Genomic DNA, 8,147 nt, shown 5'->3' on the forward strand with positions numbered 1-8,147 from the left:
AGTTGCACAAACCGTACAATAAAAATATATTGGTATTAAACATGATACCAAAGTTTGTGTAGAATTGTAAGTTTATCACAGAAAAAGTGATAACATCTTTAGAGATCATGTCCAACAGCTGTTAATTTGTACAGGTACAATAACAATACTGTAAATTGTTACACTTAGTTCATAGTTGTTCTGAATCTGACTTCTGACGTACTGATGACTGAGTTCAACTGACCGTTCTATCTTATTCTCTTTTTAAGGTTTATTCTGTTTCAGTTAATTTTTAGTGTTGTTTCAGTACACCTTTTTTAATATTTTAAAGATGTCTAAAAACCAATCAAAAATTAAGCGACAGAGGGGTAAGAACTTCAGTGATCGGGAAAAAGATTTGTTAATTGATTTAATACTTCCCTTTAAATCAATTATTGAAAATATTAAAGTAAGTAAAGCGTTCTTTATAATATTTCTTTTAATCTATGATTTTTAAGCTTGAGCTAATCATTATGGAAATTCTCCGAAATATTTTATTGTTCTATTTTAACCAAGGTATAATTATTTGAACATTATCCATATTTATGTTTTTAATGAATATAATAAGTTCATTATATTTTAGTTACCTATTTATTCTATATTAGACTGATGTGGTTTGGAATACCAAAAAGGCTGAGGCATGATCTGAAATAACCAGCCTCTATAACTTTCAACAAACATCTGGTATTCGAATAGATGCACAATTAAAAAATCTCTATGACACTCTTAAAAGAGATGCTAGAAAAGAAAAAAGTAACGATAAGGTAAAAAAAAATTTATATTATTATTATTTTGCTCATTATATTACCCAATTTTTGTTTATAATACCAATCCTAAACATTAAATCAAATTTAATAATACTACATTACTACCAATATAATTATATATTTAATAACATTTTATAATGTTTATTAAAAACTAAACAAATCAAATTATCAAATTCAGTAGTACATAATTAAGTTTGATCCTCAAGTAGGTAATCTAACTTATATTTCATTATATAAGTACCTATTGATTATCTATAAGTTTGAAATTAACTATGTAAATTTAAATAAATTGTTTAATATTACAGAAAATAAATTAATTAGAAAACTGTTAGAATAATGCATTAATATAATTTATAATAACTTTAAATAAGTGTAAAAAACGATACATAATATCTTGAGTGTTAAATAAAAAAAAAAAATTAGAATATATTGTAAAATGTTATTATTAAATATTAAATATAATTAGTTTTTCTGGTTTCTTAAGTATCACTCCCACTTTGTGAAGGCTTTTAATAAGATTAATTTTAACTTATCAAGATATTTTGTTTATCTATTCAACCTATTAAATTGTATTAAAATTAACCTCATACAATGTTTATCAGTATAGTTGTATATTTACAATGTTTAGGTTCAAATGTATAAAACAGGCGGTGGACCAAATAATAGCCTTGTATCAAAGAACACTGAAAAAATTATTGGGTTACTAGGTGACCAAATGGATCCATTATTTAATTCTATTGACTCTGATGCTAATTACAATGATGGTAAATACTAAATACCTACAGTATTAATAGTTTTTAATGAAACAATGTATCAAAGTTAAAATGGTTTATTCAAATATAGATTTAATTTAATTATTTTTTTTTTATATTTAGCAAGATTTGAAGTTGTTGATATATTTTCTGAGGACATTAGCAACCTTCAAGATTCTAGTATGTATTTATCAACTATTTTTTTTAATTATTATTATTTTTTTTTTTTTTAGCTTTCATGAACCATTTAGGCTATAAAATGGAAACCTCTTATGTAAACTAAATCCAAGTTTCCATTCCAGTTCTCTTTTAACTCCTTTACATCTTTTCTAATTACATCTAGCCATCTTTACCTTGGGCTTCCTCTTGGTCTACTTTGATATATTTGATTCACCTTAACCATCTTTATAAGAGATCTATCAGCTCTCCACGTATTCCCAGCCCAGGCAAGTCTCAAACTCCTAACAAACTGCACTATGTCCTCTTAAAATAGGTCTATAAATTTTTCTTAAAGTTTTCCTCTCAAATACAAAGAGTTTATTATAATTCCTTACTGTTGTGGCCCATGTAAAATACAGTCAAGTCTAGATAACTCGAATCTCAAAGAGAACAAAAATAAATTTGAGTTATGTATTTTTCGAGTAGTGTACCTTAAAAACAATTCAAGTGGCAAAAAAAGTTATAAAGGTTTTTGACTTATTGAGGTTTGATTTATTGAGATTTGACTGTATATAGTTCATAGCCAATAATCATCTTACATAAATTACCTTGTACAGTGGCGGTATAAACAAAGTTACATATACACAGTTGTATAAATGAAAGTAGAAGGTGGATACTGGTTGGGTAGGAATTGGCACTTGTCAAGTCAATGTATGTTATAATGGATTGACTTTAAAATTATAATATCTAACTAAATGTATGGTTTTCTATTAATGGGTAAATAGGTGGATTGTCAATATTCATATAAATTAAATTGCGTATATCATGCCGCCACTGACCTTGTATAATGTATTATAATCAATGCTAATAACTATATAATTGGCTATTGATGTAGCTAATATGTTTCAAAATTCAGACATCCTATGTGAACCTGTTATTCCTGAATCCATATCTTTAAACAAAACATTATCATCTTTGAGTCAACCATACTTGTCTAATACTTCCACTCCTTCAATATCCACTGCATCTACTTCCAATCCATCCAACAAAAGCATATATAATTCCTCTATGAAATCTAGTAACAGCAATAATTTTGAAACTGAGTCCAAACAAATTTCATCAAAAAGAGTATATGACGGCTTAACAACATTAAATAATAAAAGATTAACAAAAACTGACAATAGCACTAAATTTGAAGAAGAAATATATAGTAATAAAATTAAAAAAAATAAAATTGATATTGAAATAAGTGAACTTGAGCGATCATTGTTAATACAAAAAATGAATTATGAAAAGGAAAAATTTGAATCTGAAATCCGTCAAAATAAAATTCGTGAAGAAATATTATTAACCGAATTGATGCACAAGAAAAAAATGTTTGGGATTGAATAAGTTATTTATTAATATTTATTTAGAACCAACTTATATTTTATTGTTATTTATATACATATATATTACATTACTAAGCTACTAGGTATATTCTTATATAATATATACTACTTTATTCTCATATATTATATGACTATATTCTAAATTCTTATATTATTTAAATATATTACTATATTATTAGAATATTTTATATTATATTGTTAATTTAATAATAACCATTTTTTTTTCAATTTTATTTTATTCTAATGAATTATGATAATTTTTAAACTTAAAATGTATTATAATATTTATATTATGTGTTGGTATAAAGTATAATACATTTTTTATTATTATTAAGAATTAATTTATAATTTTTATCAAAAATAAATTTTTATTTTTTATGTAAAAACAGAATTAATTAATTGTGTCCTAACTAAGTTACCCGTCTGTCTAGCAGGGTTAACATAAACTGCATTTAATAATTCATTATTTATTATATTGTCATGATCGTCTGGCATTTCATCATTTTGCTGTTTCAACATATTATATAAAACAGCAGTAGCAACAATTGTCATCATAGTTGTGTTCAGCTGTGTACGTATTCCTACTGCTAACACAGGAAATCTCCGTTTCCACACACCAAACATCCTTTCCACAACGTTTCTTGTGCCAATGTGGGCTCTCTATTATGTAAAATTAAATCATGTATATGGATCTAAAGACTTGTATCTAAATTATACCTGATATCGTTTCTCTGCCTCAGTATTAGGATTAAAGAGAGGAATCATAAGGTAGTGTAGTAACCAGTGATAGTTACTGCACGCTTCTTTTACGACGAATGCACGTTCCGTCGTAGGTTGGAGAGATGAGGTATATTAGTTAACAATAGATTAATAAGATAATTGATACGTTTATTAACTTGTTAAAACAATAAATGAAAAGGCTTTCGTTAGCGTAAGCACAAGTACTTATCTACCGGAGAGCAAGTGACAACACTGACTAAGTCTAACTGACTCTTAACTAACTCTAATTAAATCTATGATGAGGACTCATATTTATATGGAACATGCCGTGATGGATAATAGGATGATCTACGTCTATGAAGTGGCGTGATGTGTTTAATCCAATCAGGAAACGGCATCAGTGATCCGACTCGGTGGCGTGATATAGTTATAGGCCACTGGACTTTAGAACGACGTTTTTATACTAAAAACGTCGGTTTACTACAGTAGTCACGACAAGGATACCCACCATCTCCTAATAAAAAGCAATTTCCAAATTCATAATTTTCAAATTGAGCTCTTATCATGCTATTATTGATGTTTTTTTTTTACCTAGCGACAATATTAATTATATTCAAATTGCTGTCACATATGGTTTGAACATTAAATTGCGTGATATTGATCTAGGCCACTGGACTTTAGAACTACGTTTTTATAATAAAAACGTCGGTTTACTACATTCCTCCCCTATAAGACGATACTCCGTATCACATCGGGTAGGAGTACACGGAATACCTTGTCTTGATCTGAGGTGCGGATGGTAATGGAATAATGTCGTCCTTGATCTGGTCCTGTGTTCGATTAGTTGCTGGAACGTCTTCGTTTGGTTCTGACTGGTATGGTTCTTCGACTTGTACTGGAGTATGAAAATGCCATAATTCTACTTCTGGATCTGTTGCGATATTTCGTCTGGATCTCCTGGTACCGTTTATTGTGCACCATGGTTGTTTTTCTGTGCATCTTATTATAGTTAGAACAGTACAGATAATTGTTATTGTACTAATTACATATAATAAATAGTCGTGTCTGCGTTTACTATTTCGTATATGTTCTGTTTTGGCATCTTTGATCACCATTTCTTTAATTTCTGATGTTGACTTTGAGACTATATTTAAATCGAACATCTGGTTGGTTCGAATATGCTTATTTTCCAAAATATTAGTCGTTAACCTAGCATATCTATCTTCAGGTTCTTTAATTTGAGAATTTGGTACAAAATCAATTAGTTCAATATCTGTTTCGAATTTATGTGGAATCAATAGGTCGCGTGACGCATAGGCTTTACACGTTTCGTTTAAAGATAGTATACCTACTCCTTCTAGGAAATGATTTGTACTTCTCTTGTCTTGGACGTGTTGTATTATATGTATGAATATTAGATAATAAGAGATGTTAGTACGTAAGAAATAAGTTAAGAAAAACTATAGATAATAAGTAAAACAGTAAAATTCAATAAGTTAAGAAATAGTTAATTATTCACAGAAATAGGTTAAAATAACAATTGTGCAATTCGGTGCCAGTAAACTTTATATTACAGTTAGCATAGTAAGCAAGATATAATAATAAGAAATGTAAATAAATTTGTTTAATAATTTACTAATCGGGTTAAAATAACAATTACACAATAATCATAGTATCTATAATTGTAAATTTAACGTAGTAATAGAAAAATGTAGAACAATCGATAGTAATTCGATTGTAAGTGTAATATATAAGTGAGATGGCTAAGACAGCAAAGGTAGTCAGTGGTGGTGATCGTGTGACTCGAGCACCACCGGACGTCGTGTTTAAATAAAGTTCTTCATTTGCGTTATTTTGTGTTTAACTTTATTTTGGTATACGTTCGAGTAATCGACGTATACGACAGACGCATGTAATGAATATGGTTTCTCCTGATGTAGCATAGATCCATTCGTTTTTGAACTTCAATTTGTGAAATAGATTTGCTCCCAACTGCGCTTGCATGATTTCGCAACTGTCTGGAACCTCTTTTGGCTCTTGTAGTAAAAGCACCTCGCATATAGGACGTCCGCTTCTAGGATGTAAAGGATACATTTTAGGACATAAAAGGAAATCGCCGGCATGTTTACAAAGGCTTTGATCAATTTCATCATAGACTGAATACATTTCTTTAGATTTACTTACAGCTAAATACTTATAATTAGGTTTTATATAAACACAATTATTATTATTACAATCTGGTAAAGGCATTAGCTGAAAAAGTGTCAATTCGTATTGATATACTAAAGGTATATTTAAAATAAAAACAATTTTGTCATTTGAATAATATATCGTTATGTCTGAGAGGGGTATCATTTCCCAGATAGCAAGAAAACATTTTTTTGACAATGTATAATTCTTACTGGTGTAATGTACATCATTATATTAACATTTTTTTTGACCATGAAATTAGTTACAAAAATGTTTTAATATTGTTAATAAAATAATGGTTGGCCACTGAAGTTACATTATTTTATTAATAATTATGTATTATTTATAAGTTATTAATGGTACAATAATATAACAACATTCATATGTAATAGTATTATAATATTATTTACCGAATACTTCATTAAAAATGCGTTAAAATTATTATAATAATAATTTATTTTAGTTAATATATAAATAACATTATAAAATATAATGCTTTAATATTTGTTACCAAATATTTTTTTAACCTGGATGATAATATTATATTGTCAACATAAAATAATATGATTTTCATAAATAAATGCATCATATTATAATAATATGATACATAATTATATTACCTTTTTTCAAAAATAATAATTTGTAAACATTGCTTATTAAGGAATAATATTAGATTCAAATAAGTATAACAATCAACAAATAATTTATTACTTTTAGTGAATATCCTTTTATTAATACAGAATTTTGTAAGTTCCTTTCTTACAAAAAAAAAAAAAATGTTTTCTAAATTTACATATTTATGTGTATGTCATTACTGAGAGTAATTATTATTATATTAAATCATACAATATTATTAGAATTATCTGCAGATAGATCTTCTTGACATGGCTTAATATAGTTTCCTCGAAATTTTGCTCCAGCAATGAAAATTTTTATTGGTTGCTCTACATCAATTTTATCATATTTCTGGTGTCTCTTCATTTTTTTTACAGAATCTAAATACACAAATATCATAATTAATATTAAATTCATTGCTAATATACATTAAGTAATGTTAATATTTTGAGTTACCAAATATAATGGAACATGATTTTAATGTTGAAAATATTTTCTTCTTTTTTTGTCCTTTATAGCTGTACTCTTGTAATAAATTATCGTCGAAAAGATAACGCATTTTTGATCGAATGGTACTTGGGAGTGTATTACGGACATATCGACTTAGTTCATTAACCTAAAAATAATTATGTATTTATTTGTCTTAGTTTGAAAAGTTTTAAGGAATAATAAAACTGTTGAAAACATTTATTTTTATTTTTTTATTAGAATACATTTTTACCATTTGAGTTGTAAAGTTTGGGTCAAAAATAAGTTTATCTTCAAATTTTTGAAGAGAGTCTTCATCTTTTAAAGGAAAATCATTGTTTATAATATATTGAAATGAATCTTTGTCATGAATAGTGGCACCTTCATTATTGTATTCAGTTGTGTTGGCAGATCTTATATAATATATTTATTATAAGATCTTCCAGCTTATCAATTTTGTCATGCAACGATTTTACTTCATATTTTATGTTTAAAATGTTTCGGTTTAGTTTGTCAAGTATTTCCTAAACGAAAAAAATCAATACAAATAATATATTGATGAAACAGAAAACCAATATTTGATTAAAAATATTAGACACTATATTTATTATTATAATACATTATATATAATAGCTACTATATACAACCCACTAACATATACTAATATTATAAACATACCAATATTATCATTTGATGTTGGCAACTTATTAGAATTAAATTGTAGTGGAGTACTTGTGATAGTAGCATTATTATTGATGGTTGAAACTTTAAATGGAGAGGATAATGTTTTTATAATTGTAATTTGGTCATCAGGTGTTTGGTCGTTTTGATCTGAAATTAAAAACCACAATTTAGTAAACTATTATATTTATATATATATTTTTTTTTAATATTCAGTTATAAAATTGAACATTAAATATAGATATATACCTAATAAATAAAAAAATAAAAAATAATTTACTTACTGGCATTTTTAAAACATTTGTCAAAGTCTAGCTTCTTTCTGGGCTGTTGCAGAGGCCATGTTAAGGATATATCTTGATATTTCGTTGGCTTTATTTGAGGAG

At 26.8% G+C, this 8,147-nt stretch overlaps 1 pseudogene; it reads left to right on the forward strand.

Annotated features, from left to right (window-relative positions):
• The first annotated feature begins 292 nt into the window (after nt 1–292).
• Nucleotides 293–2,176, forward strand: LOC126553340 (uncharacterized; annotated as a pseudogene).
• The last annotated feature ends 5,971 nt before the right edge of the window (nt 2,177–8,147 follow it).

The sequence above is a fragment of the Aphis gossypii genome, unplaced genomic scaffold, assembly GCF_020184175.1.
Source record: "Aphis gossypii isolate Hap1 unplaced genomic scaffold, ASM2018417v2 Contig00205, whole genome shotgun sequence".
Classification (NCBI taxonomy): Eukaryota; Metazoa; Arthropoda; class Insecta; order Hemiptera; family Aphididae; genus Aphis; species Aphis gossypii.